The sequence below is a fragment of the Pleurodeles waltl genome, chromosome 7 (assembly GCF_031143425.1).
Source record: "Pleurodeles waltl isolate 20211129_DDA chromosome 7, aPleWal1.hap1.20221129, whole genome shotgun sequence".
Lineage (NCBI taxonomy): Eukaryota > Metazoa > Chordata > Amphibia > Caudata > Salamandridae > Pleurodeles > Pleurodeles waltl.
In genome coordinates this window covers 197,475,755-197,488,450 of record NC_090446.1, presented here as the reverse complement: position 1 = coordinate 197,488,450, position 12,696 = coordinate 197,475,755, and the positions used below count along the sequence as shown (strand labels likewise).

At 41.1% G+C, this 12,696-nt stretch overlaps 1 long non-coding RNA gene across 2 annotated transcripts; it reads left to right on the top strand.

Moving 5' to 3' along the window:
- Nucleotides 1-10,968: 10,968 nt before the first annotated feature.
- On the top strand, nt 10,969-12,131 carry LOC138247225 (uncharacterized). 2 transcript variants are annotated; one of them, XR_011194372.1, is made up of 3 exons: nt 10,969-11,103; nt 11,379-11,447; nt 11,783-12,131. It is a non-coding gene; the product is annotated as an uncharacterized lncRNA (long non-coding RNA). The 2 variants fall into 2 exon arrangements; XR_011194373.1 differs by lacking the exon at nt 11,379-11,447.
- Nucleotides 12,132-12,696: the final 565 nt, after the last annotated feature.

Below are 12,696 nucleotides of genomic sequence, written 5' to 3'. Positions count from 1 at the left end.
GCACTAATATTGGATTTGTTTGTACTTTGTCAATCTGCAACAATGCCACTTTTCCCCAACTTCATATTTTTCTTGCTTGGTTGCTTTTTGGTGCCCAAAAGAAGAGACCTCACATCACATCACCCACAGTACTGTCAAAGAGAAGTCCCTACAGTTACTTCAGCTTGTACATCTTAGTGCCACTGCCAAATTAGAGCTGTAGATGGCCCCAAAAAAAATTGTTTCCAAGAAAGGGGCCAGTGAGAAGAAGCAGCTTTCCGCTAGTGGTGTTCAAACCCCAACTTTGTGGGCCACCGGGGAGAAACCTGAGAGCAGCACTCCTGCATCAACAACACCACCCCAACCTAAGCCCAAGACCATGTCTGCTAGTGAGGCAGCCACTGCAATCATGGCAACACCAGCGAGCAGTGACGTTGAATTGGACTTGTCTCTTTCGCAAAGTAGTACTCAATTGTTTCAGGAAACAGAGCAAAGTGGACAGAAGCTGCAGCCAAAAATAGTAGATCTTGCCCAAGTTGGAGCAGAACACGAGGTCAAGCTTCCTGGCAAGCAAGAACTTCCTTTTTTAGAATTAATACCTCCCAAATCTCCTGCAAAAAAAAAGGGTACTACTCCACCATCTTCTCCAAGCACCACTTCTGATGACAATGATAGGGACATGGAGTGGACCCCTGCATAATCTGGGAGGGGCCAGGAGAGGCAATGAGAAAGAAAAGTTCCAGAAAGCCCTAGAATTATGGAAGGGGATGATGATGAGGATGATGACGACAAGCCAGCCATAGTGGAAGCTGGCACAGAGGAGACCAACATTACTATCCAACCTGCTCTGAGGGATGTGGGATAGGCAGCATTGCCAGATCCAATATTTGTAAGGCTAAAACAGAGACCTGCAACAACCTGTACCTCCACTTCTTCTGGCATTGGCAGTGGTCCAATAAGAAAGTATTTCCCACCAGGTTGAGACTTTTTTTACGATTAGCAAACAGGAGAAGAACAATGGAATATGCTCCATTTGCCATGCAAGTGGTCTTCAAGATTCACATTATGGTACTGGAGGCCAAATTACCCACATGAAAAACATCACCCAATCCTGTGAGAGGAACACCTTTAAAAAGTTGCTGAACGTGGTTAAGATGTTGAAGGTGAGGAGAGACAGGAAACATCAGCCACAACTAATCAAATCATGGTGGAAGGTGACGAAGAAGAGGGTGACATTCTCACGCAAAGCAGCCCTGTATCCAGCAGTGCACCAGAGTCACCCACTACATTGACCTCACAATAACACAGGAAGTCTCAGAGTCAGATGGAGACACCACAGCATATGGTGACTGCACTACAACGCACATTGATTCTACCAACACCTACATCTCAAAAGACACCTGCGTCAGTGCCACCACAAAAGAGGATCCAGGCTACGTTTATGGGCATGTTTCGGCAAGAGGGGACCTACCATTGCAACCACCAAAAGGCATGTTTGTACAATGGGAAGCTGGCAAAAATGTTAGTGATGGACCATCTTCCTTTTTCTTTTGTGGAAGAAGAGGGATTCTTAGAGTTTGTGACAGCCATTTGGCCAAAATTGAAGGTTTCTTTCTTTCTTGAAAATCTGCTAGCGGAACATTATGTTTGTGTCCGATTTATGCTGCCCCACCATTTGTAGTCACATATTATATGGCCGGATTGATGTTGGACCCATGTGCATTGAAGAAGCCCCTACATTCCCTTCAGGAAATTGGAGAGGATGTCTACCTCCCTCACATGCCACTGCCTATTTTTTTTTTTAACATCACTTAGTAGGGCTGCCCCAGAAGATCATTGATTAAAAGACTGCCAGTGCCAACAATACCAAATTCCAATGTGTTGTTTCTTGTTACCAATGGAGGAGATAATATTTTGTTCAACCACATGATAAACTTGATTCTGAGTATTTGCAATGTCTGGGGGCTGATGGGTGATATTTTGTTCCTGAAAGTGACTGGTCTTTTCAACTTAGTGAAATTTACCTGCATGGTCCACTCTTTTTTCTGGTTCCTTTGAACCAGATCAGTAACTTTAGTTACCAAACATGAATCTACACAAAATACTCCTGTTCTGTTTCTCTGTTTGTTCTTCAACAGCAGTGCACTTGACTACACAGGTCTGCCTCACTCAGTTTGGGACTGCAAGAAGAGGATGGGAGGACTCAGGGTGGGACTACCTCAACAGCCAGAAGGAGAAAGTTATTGACTTCAAATCCTCTTTATGCTCTGCCTCTGAGTCTTCTTGGTACACTCCTGACTCCTCGTGAAGCTTACCCTGCTTCCTTTTGTCCTTCTTCTTTAATTTATAATACAGTTACTGTTTTTTCAACATGCAGGCCTTCTCTTAGTCCTCTCCTGCACAAACACAACTTGCTGAAAGCTCAAGGCTCCAGCTTACCTACAAGACAGGTTCAGCCAGGTACCCAAGAGTGGTGGACATTCCAAGAAGAATTTAGATGCACCGTCAAATTTGACAATACAGTATAATTTTCCTTTGAACAATGATCTAACAATCACCATTTTTAGAACTGGGTGGGTTAATTCAATACTCCATTATTTGTATTTTTCAAACCTAGAATACATAACATTTAGAGATGTACTATCTTGGGGTATCTCTGGGGCAGAAGGAATGTTTGCAACGCATTTAGTTGAACTGTGTTATACCTATCCCTTCATTGTTTCCTTCCACAACAGATTGATGATGGTGTGCTGCTTGGCACGAAGATAAATATGGTCATGGTTTCTTTTATGTAGTGTTTGTCTTTGCCAAACCTTTCCTCAAATCCCCTATCCAATCCATTCATCGTGCCCCTAAAGGTCTTCCCCCGGGCTGTGTGATTTATTGAGCTGTGACCTAATTTTACTCCATAAATGGATCACATGTGTAGATGCGAGGAAGGTGACACCAACTCACTGCATGACCTTCTATTATCTGAGCAATATTCCAAACTGGCCCCATCAACATCATCATTAAGGCCTTTTGTGTTGTGTGTTGCATGAACGCTTAACCTTGTCCAACCACTCTTGGCTCTGAGCCAAATTCTCCTGACTCTATGATTTCATTTCCTAAGTTTAGTTTTTAAATACTATCTCCCCACCATTGCTCAGAAGAAGTTCAAATTGCTAGTTTTTCTTGTCAAATAATGTCTTCTTTGCTGTGTGTCAAATACTGTCATTGTGGTAGTTTGGTCTCAGTCTTCTTAAAGTTATGATATAATATGACCCACTTACTCTCTCTTTTCTTTCAGTCTACTTGATGATGGATAACCCTTTGATTAATCATGCAGTTGAAGTTCATCTAGGTGGGAATGGCATCTTCTTTCTTCCCTGTAGTGCACTGGCCTGCTACTACTTCTACCTGCCGCCCCCTTAAGATGCCACCTTGGGAAAAATCCTGCAGTTAGAAGACTTCCTTGCTTCATTTATTCAGATAAGAAAAGAACTATACTGTAGATAAAAGTTAGTTAACATGTTTAGTTAGTATTTAACTCCTACTGAAGAAGATATTCGGGGTGTTACTAGGTTTTTGTAGATAAAATAGGCAATGGCAATCATCTCCCAGTGGCCGATATAGTTGCAGAGAGCAGAAGTGCAAGTGTATAAGTACATGACATACACTTTTATTTAGCAAATAAAAAATAAAAAAACATGGCACACTGTAAGACAGCAGTGCAAACTAAAACACCAATATAAACATTTGAGGCATAACTCAAGTAAAATAAATTAGACCCTGGTTATTTTTAACAAATAAAAAAAAAAACATTTCCACCCCAACAGGCCCAATCCTCTCCCCAAACAAATAACCCCACCCCGAAAAGTCTGACTAAAGTCCAAAGTGAAGCCCAGTCCCAACTCCCTCCCCACCCTCTCCACCCACAACAAGTCTCTCCCACCAAAACAAAACATTGAAAAAGGGCTTAGAAGAAGGCTTTGTCCATATGTGTCTGGGGCTCGTCCAGGATCTGCTCTATGCTCCCTAGCCAGCTTTCAATGATGTTGAGCTGCTGTAGGACACAAACATGGAATATCCTGACTGAGCGGGAGGGGGTGGCAGCAGTGGCAGCCAGGGACCATAACAGCTGGTGGTGGCACCTGGGATCTAGTGGCCGGGAAGCTGGAAGCTGGGGTGGGTCCGAGGCAGGTATTTCACCCTTTTCCTCCTCCAGCACCACCAGCTACTGGTATTCGGCCTCTGCTGCCATAGACGGGACACTACTTCCTGTCTGGCTGGTGATCGTCCAGCAGGAGTACCTATATCAAGAAAAACAAAAACAAAAATAAAAAAGACACATTGTAAACAATGCTCTGAACAAACACTTCTTCAAAAGTAGATAGTGAGTACCACAGTAGCACTACATTGCTCATACCCTAGGGACATTGGAATGTGATGTGATTATGATTCGGAGAGTCCTAGGACCAATTTTATTTGTTTACCAACACATGCCTCACATAAAAAGCACTGATTGTCTGGTAGAAAAGAATTAAGACAGAATAATTCCATAAAATGAAACAGTGAATTCATATTTTCTTTTAAAGGCTTTTCTAGTACGGAAACAGACACTTTTAGTGGAAAAATAAAAGTGAATTACCTCTCATTTATGAGTGAGGCATTATGCACTATGGAGTACAAGATGTTGTGCCAAATTAATGAAGGCATGCTAGCCAGCGCTTTGATTACTTTGTTGCAGTCTGCAGTTAGGACTCCTGTAGTTGACAGTTATCTATCTTTGATTTCAATGGCCCTGCTTCTCCCCAAATGCCTTTCACTTAGTTTCTACCCTGGCTCCAAAGATGCAGATGAACGAATAAGATATATCATGCATGTCATGTATAAAATGCAGATTCATTATTTTTCCTATATGCCATAAGTTGACGGTAGAATAAATAATGCATTGCACTACAGGGAAAGGAACGGGCTGTATAAATTGTATTTGGCACGACCGTCACAGTGTATCACTTACGCCAAACTTGCAATCAAATTGGGCACTTATTAGTCCTACTTTACTCACTGACCTCGCCCACACCAACAAATTCTTTCTAACAAATTCATTAGCCATGCAGTAAGGAAAGGAAACTTGACTTACCTTACTGCAGAGTAAGGCAGAAGGATTAGGTGGGTAGGTAGAGCTTTTGCTATAGGGTAGAGGGGTGTCAACAATCATCGATTCATCATGTGTTTAAGCTTTAGCTTATTCAGTCACTTTGTAGCCAAAAGTCTAAAGGGAAAAATCTTAAGAGCCGTAAAATAAAACTGTTATGGGAAACCATTATATTTTGGAAAAAATTCACATAGACATAATGATGTGGCACATGCCAAGAACTGATTTTTTAGTTTGTTTGGTAGACTAGGACGGAAGAACTTAGGAAATAATAAAGGAGTGAAGTACTAAGAGGTTACTGAGTGGGTGACGGGAAAACAACATACCTTGTATGTTTGGTTTGCAATGCATTGGAAGCTTTGTAAATGCAGCATTAACTGAAACAGACACACATTGCACAGCCAACACTGCGAGCAAGAATTGAACCATACTGCACTTCTTCGGTCATGAGTGGCGAAGTGCCATGGGCAGGGAAGGGGGTTGATGAATGATGATGATGGGTGGGATACATATCTGCCTCGTTTAACAAATACAGTGAGTCAAGGGATTCAAAAACCGAATACCATAGGTTTAATAAGCATAAAATATAGAGTAAGCGAAGTAAGTGAGCAGCATTCCCCTCTACTGAAGAGCTTCCTTGATCATTCACCCAAGCAATTATTCAATCATCCTTTCATTCTTCCCACTATTTTATTCACCCATACTCACCATGATTTAAGCTTTACTTTCTGTCATCCAGTCTTTTACCAAAATTCACAATCCATTATCCATCCATTCAGAATCCACTATCTACTCTTTCTTGCCATTACCCTTTCACCATCCATCCCACTACAAATATCCATTGCTTCCTCAATTGACTCTATACCCAGCTGGTTAAAACCTGGAGGTCCAAACATTCTTCTTAGAGGCAGTAGATGTGGACAAAAACAAATAACATGTACAAGGAACTCCTGTCAGTATCCACATCCTCTACAACATTTGCTTGAAACATTACTCTTACAGGATTTTCTAAGTGGCAACAGCAGATACTTCAATCTAATGTATTCAGCTCTCATGACATCTTTCATATTCAGGGGAAACAATGGTTGGGGAAAAGCGAGGTATAGGCTGATAAGAGAAACTGTGTTGTGCAATTTACTTATAGCTTCTAAATTGTTCTTCAATGAGTACTCCATTGCCACCAACTTTGCTTGTGTTTAAAGTATGCAATAGAGTTGTCACAGCAATCCTTCAGATGGGGTGTTCTCTTTGTTTTATCAAGGTTGCAAATGCCATTATTAGTATGTATTTTGAAATTATCATCAAGCTGTTCCCAGACAGAATTTTTTAATGAATCCCTGGAGCCATCCTTAGTCTAAATCATAGTTGATGAAGTGTAGATCTCCTGCACTTGTTAAATTAACTGTGCCACACTCCAGTCTGACCTGGCTCAATGGTGAACTCCTGGGTGACCATAACACGGACCTGAAAGCTCCCAATTGCAGTTTCACAAGGTTGTTGTTAGAAAGTGGGATTCCGGTTGGCAGAGATATGCACCCTGTCCAACCACAGACTACAATCCTAGTCAAAATAAGCCAGATACACACCATAAATTAACCTGTGCTCACCTTCTAGCTTGCCACAGAGCAGGCAGGCTTAACTTAAGAGGTAACGTGTAAAGTATTTGTGCTACACTTAGAACAGTAAAACAATTACAACACCACACAAAAAGATGGAGCTTCATTAAATGAACAACACAAGACTAAACCTACATAAATCCATGAAGTAGAAGTTGAGATATGAATTTTAAAATAATAAATTAAAGTGTAGTGCTTAGAATCAGACAGCTCCAACTGGGGCTATATGGTGGCTCTAGGTCAGGTGAAATCTGAAAGGTCTGGCTGACCGCAATGTAGCACAGGTCAAATTCAGAAACCACCCTTGTCTTTCTGCAAGAGTACCTTTTGGATTCATCAATGTTGAGGACCTGATGCAAGGAGCAGATGAGGCAATGAATTTGCATTGATCCATTTGGGTGCAGGTAATGCGTAGGTTTCGATCTGCGCAGTCGGAGATGTGTCATCATCAAGCTGCGCAGTAATCAATGCAATGTTCATGAACACCGTTGCATTGGCAAACTTATTTGCAATGAAGACGATGTGTCATCGTCGAGCTGCACAGCCAGCAATGTGATGTCTTTGTCCTCAGTGGCTACGGTAATGTGCCAGTGTCAAGGGGAGATGGCTAGGTACCGACCCGCAAAACAACGGCGATGCATAGATTTTACAGCACCAGCACTTTATACCCACTTCCAAGCTCCCGGAATTGGATTGGCACCACTTGGCAGGGAAAGACATGCAGCAAGCAAAGATGAGGTGCTATTGCTGTAGGACATGAAGTCTTTGATGTCCTGGAGACTTCAGAACAGGAGGCAAGCCCTTGGAGTCACTTTGGTTCTGGGGATATAGAGATGCAGGTCCAGTCCTTCTCACTCCCAGGCTAGGAGGGCAGCAGGGCAGGCATCGCAGAGCAGGAGTCCAGAAAAGTCCAGCAAAGTCCAGCAGAGTAACAGTTTCTTTAGCAGCACTGCAGTACTTCTTACTAGCAGAATGTCCTCCAGTCCAGAAGTGTACTGATTTGATGAGGTCAGGAGTCCACTTCTTCTACCGAGGAGTACCTTTGAGGTGGGGGAGATTTCAAATAGAGCACAGAGTCATTGCCCTGGTTCCAGACTCACGACAGGGGGTTAAACAGCTCTTTGTGTGGGATCAGGACACAGACACTTCAGGTGTAAGTTTCAGCTTCTCCCTCCCATCCTGCCTAGGATGACCCATCAACATGCAGATGGTCAATCAGTCACATCTGAGTTCTCTGTGTGTGCGGCTGTCAGGAAGGAATGCACAAGAGCCCAGATGTCACCCACCCAGATGTGAATTCAGAGACAGGTAAAGGCACTAGATGGTTTCTGAAAAGAAAATGAAAACTTTCTAAAAGTGGCATTTTCAGAATTACAACTTAAGATCAAACTTCACCATCAGTTGTGATTTAAAAAGGTGATTCCAGGGAGACCAAACTTGAGGGCTCCATCTCTTCCCAATTGGAAATTACACTTATTACATGTAATAAGGCTATCCCAATGTTAGCCTACGTGAAAGATAGCCTTGTAGTAGTGAAACATGAATTTAAGAGTTGTTTACTACCTGGACATGTAAAACTTAAAAGTACATGTCCAACATTTTCAATACACTGCACCCTGCCGTTGGGGATATCCAGGGCCTATCTTGAAGGATGACCTATATTTATTAAAAAAGGAAGGTTTGGGCCTGGCAAGAGGGTTAACTTGCCAGGTCAACTTGTCAGTTGAAAACTACACACAAAGGCTCTGCAATTGCAGGCCTGAGTCATGTTTAAAGGGCTACTGAAGTGAGCAGCACAATCAGTGGTGCAGGCCCACCAGTAGCATTTAATTTACAGGCCCTGGTCACAGGTTGTGCACTTTACTAGAGACCTATAAGTAAATTAAATATGCCAACTGTGGATAAGCCAATGGTACCATGTTTTAAGCAAAGAGCACCCATACTTTACCACTGCTTAGCAGTGGTAAAGTTTCCAGAATGCTACAACCAGCAAAAGTGAGGTCAGCAAAACAGGAGGTCAGAAGAATAAAGGTTATGGGAACCACGCAAAGTGTGCCAGGTTTAACAGTCATCATGTAGCTTTGAGCCCCAAACTGGGTTCCAGTAAAGTATTGATGGCTTTAACTTTTCTTTAAAGATTTCTAATATACGGATCCCACTAGGGGCTGTTTAAGCTTCTGTTGATTTTCTTTAGCTGATTTTGCAGGTAGCATTTACAGGAGAGCATCGCACTAAACTGATTTTTAAATGTTAGACTAGTGCCTAGCCATACTCCCAAAGAGAGATACAAATCAATGGCAGCTATCATTTGACCTTCAATCTTTCATTCATACTTTGTCTTTGTGTGTACAAATTTCTGAATCTTTGCTTTTTATAGATTTAGCTTTAATTTGTTGTTTTGATTATACTTCTGAAGAGCACCACAGATATGTATGTTTGCACCTGTTCTTGCACCTTTCAAATGCAGAAATTCCAGAGTACCATACAAATTTCGTACTGTCAAAAGAAGTAGTACATGTTTCAAGGCTGCAGTTGGAAAGGAACAATTCAATACTTGACGGGTACGCATTTGATTGAACCTATTTATGGGTTAAATGGTTTTACCTGTTCGAAAACAACATAAAAGTAAATTGTACGAATGCTCAATTGTGTAGGGCATTCACACTTAATTTGCACTTTTTAAAAATTGTATGGTGTAGGCATCTAAGGGCCTGATTTAGAACTCGGCGGAGAGGTTACTCCATCACAACAGTGACAGATATACCATCTGCTAAAATCTAAATCCCATAAGACATAATGGGATTTAGGTTTCTAGAGTTCTAAATTAGGCTCTTATGGTGGTAGTTTTATTTGGAAAGGACAAGTAGAACAATTACAGGAGCTTCTAATTTGGCTGAATCTGTGTGACACAAATTTGAAATTCACAATGAAATACGATCAATATCAGGTGGAATTTTTGGATATCTGCATCATACATAACGAGGGAACTCCTTCTGTATCACTTCATGTGAAACCTACATCTAGAAATACCTTGCTGCACTATGATAGCTACCATCCTAGCAGTCAAAGGCAAAATATTCCATTTAGTCAATTTATGCGAGTGCGAAGGTATTGCACTCGGATAAGTGAGTTTCTGCAACATTCAGAGATTCTAGCCAAGAAATTCCTGTCAAGAGGGTATCCCCCTAAATTGGTCAAAGACTCCTTGAAGAGAGCTAAATACTATGATCGAAATGCAATGTTCCAAAAGTACAAAAGAGATACGAGTAATAGATTGGTCTGCTCGATTCGTCATTCGAACATGAATGATAAAATTTGTAAAATAATTAACTCACAGTGGCACATTCTCAATTCTACACCAGAGGTTGAACCACTTGAAAAACCATTGTTTGCGTTCAAAAAGAACAATACCCTGAGAAACATGTTGGTTAAATCGAACAAGAAGGCCCCAAAGGAATGGGTGCAAAAATCCATTTGCGGTCATGATCCGATTTTGGGCAATCATCAATGTAGTACATGTGGTGCATGCAAGGATACCTTAGTTTCAGAAATGGTTATTTCCAACAACAAAAATGTCCACCTAAGAAATATGACGAATTGTAGAACCAAGAACATTGTATACTTGATTCTTTGCCCATGTAAGCTAGGCTACGTGGGGGAAACAGCGAGGGAATTTAGACTTAGAGACTATGAACATTTCTCAGCGAGTAGAACGAAAAACTTAATGCCCTGCTTGTCTCTCACTGGCTAGAACATAAGCACAGTGAGGAAGACATTAAATGGACCACTCTGGAAAAGATTATAACGAGGCATGGTGAGGGCCCAGACAGAAAAAGGAAAAAACATGAATTTTTTTTTAATTTTTTTTCTGGATACCTACCAAAAAGGGTTGAATGAGGAAATCCCATGGCAAAATGCAATTTATTGATTACTCATATATCCATAAGCCATGGTAGATAGTTTTACCAGTGATCAGTGTACCTCTTAAGTGTCTCAATTTGATAAACTGCCCGTTTTGGTTTCTGAATTTTGGGTAGATTTTTGAAATGGTGAACAGCTTTTTAGATTAATTTTGAGGTGCACAGCAAGTATTTTAATTGTTGGGTCCAAATCGTTTTGTTTTTGATTAGCTCCCCTATTGTAATTCTTATGTACCAAGATGGCGCCATAGAAAGCACATCAGTGTTAGCCTTTTGTAGTCCGTTTTCGATGTCTACTCTGAGTTTTTGGAAGTGTACCAACACCTGGTGAGTATTTATTGGAGAGGGCTCGAAGAACGAGTGATTAGTGATATCAGACGCCAGTTTTATATCTGACGCCAGTGTTCTGAGTGAGCGGGCAGGATCGAGCGAAGTCTAGAAAAAGAAGGTAAGCTCTGTGACCAAAGTTCTAGCTCCCCAGAATGTTTTCTGTGGTTACTGGCTCCTCCGGAGTATTACATATGCAGGAGGTTTGGGTTGCGGCATTCTCTTTGCGTTTATAGCGTCCGTGAAAGATTTACCTTATACAATTGCGGATGCGAAAAAACAGGTTTTGTTTGGATTACAGTGTTTTCTGTGAAGTGGGGGTTTATTTTCACTGAACGCTTGAAAGTGCATGTAGAGACAGGGGATTGTTCCCATTGTATATATTTCCCTTTATAGATATCTCAGAAGTCTTGGACTGTGGCCTTTTGACATGCCGAAACACATGGCACGCATTCAAACGAAACGGTAATGAGTGTACATGTGTATACAGCATTTTTTTTTTTTTTTTTTTTTGTCTTCTGTGTTTGGTATCACTTGTTGTTTTTTTTTTTTTTATCTGCCTCACATCTTTGGTGTATTGAGCTTATTCTGCCTTTCACAATATGGATAGCGATCTAAATATTCTGTTTTGTTTTCTCTGTTATGTGGGTGATTTCTCTATGTATTTGGGCACATTAGGGTACACTCACTACATCACAGTAGTGAATTATTTGGTGGCGCCTGTCACTGTTAAAGTATTATAAAGGCACTTATGACAAACCAAGAGAGATCAATAACAGTGTGTTTTAATTCTTATGCAGAGCAATTTCCAGCTTGTTGACAGATTTGAATCTGTGGCCCTGATGAAGGTGGTCTAAAGGATCTATTAATTTCGGAATCCACCGAAACGCGCGTTGGCATTTCATTTTGCTGCTGGCCAAAAGATTTCAAGCATGGAACATCAAGGCTGGATGTTTAATATGTGCCGGATTATCTAGCTCTCGGCTATTTACTCTGTGGCTGGCCCAAGGACTCTGTGAATTAGAATCAAGGCTGGTCGAGAGAATCAGATGTATTGACATCTTTGTATATATTTCATGAACTGTGAAAAGACTATTTGCTATCAGCTCGGACAAAAGAATAAGGAGAAATATATGGAATTTTGAAATATGTTTGTTTAATTGATTTTTTTTGTGGAAATTGATTTGTCTTTATTTGTTGTTTTAATAAGAGTGTGTTGTGAGTGAGGTTTTGTGTTGATCATTAATTGTTTGTCTCTGTGTCTTTATGTTGGTTGGAACAGTATTTTGGTTTTACATCTCATGCACTTTTTGACTTATAATAAAATTTATATATTTTCAGAATTAGTTATATTTGTGATTAATGTTTGCATGTAGAAATATATAGGAGAGAGACATGTTTGTACAAAGATTGATTTGATTCCCTAGTTTTCTCTCCTTATCAATCTAGGGAACCCTTTTTTGACCTTTCCTTGTGGTAGATTTTCCACCAGGTGCCGAGGACTAGGTGACAGTCAGACAGGGAGAGTAGATAATGTGAGTAAATTCACTCATGGTCCACTGGTCAGGCAAAAAGGTCCAGTGCCTGGGGCCATACTTGCAGTGGGGACCAGATATCATTCATGGGGGTGGAGGAGGCACCATTCCTCTAGTGTTCTCTGAGGCCAGGTAGCTGCAATCCATTAGCAGGGGCAGGCAGTGTATCGCACAACACG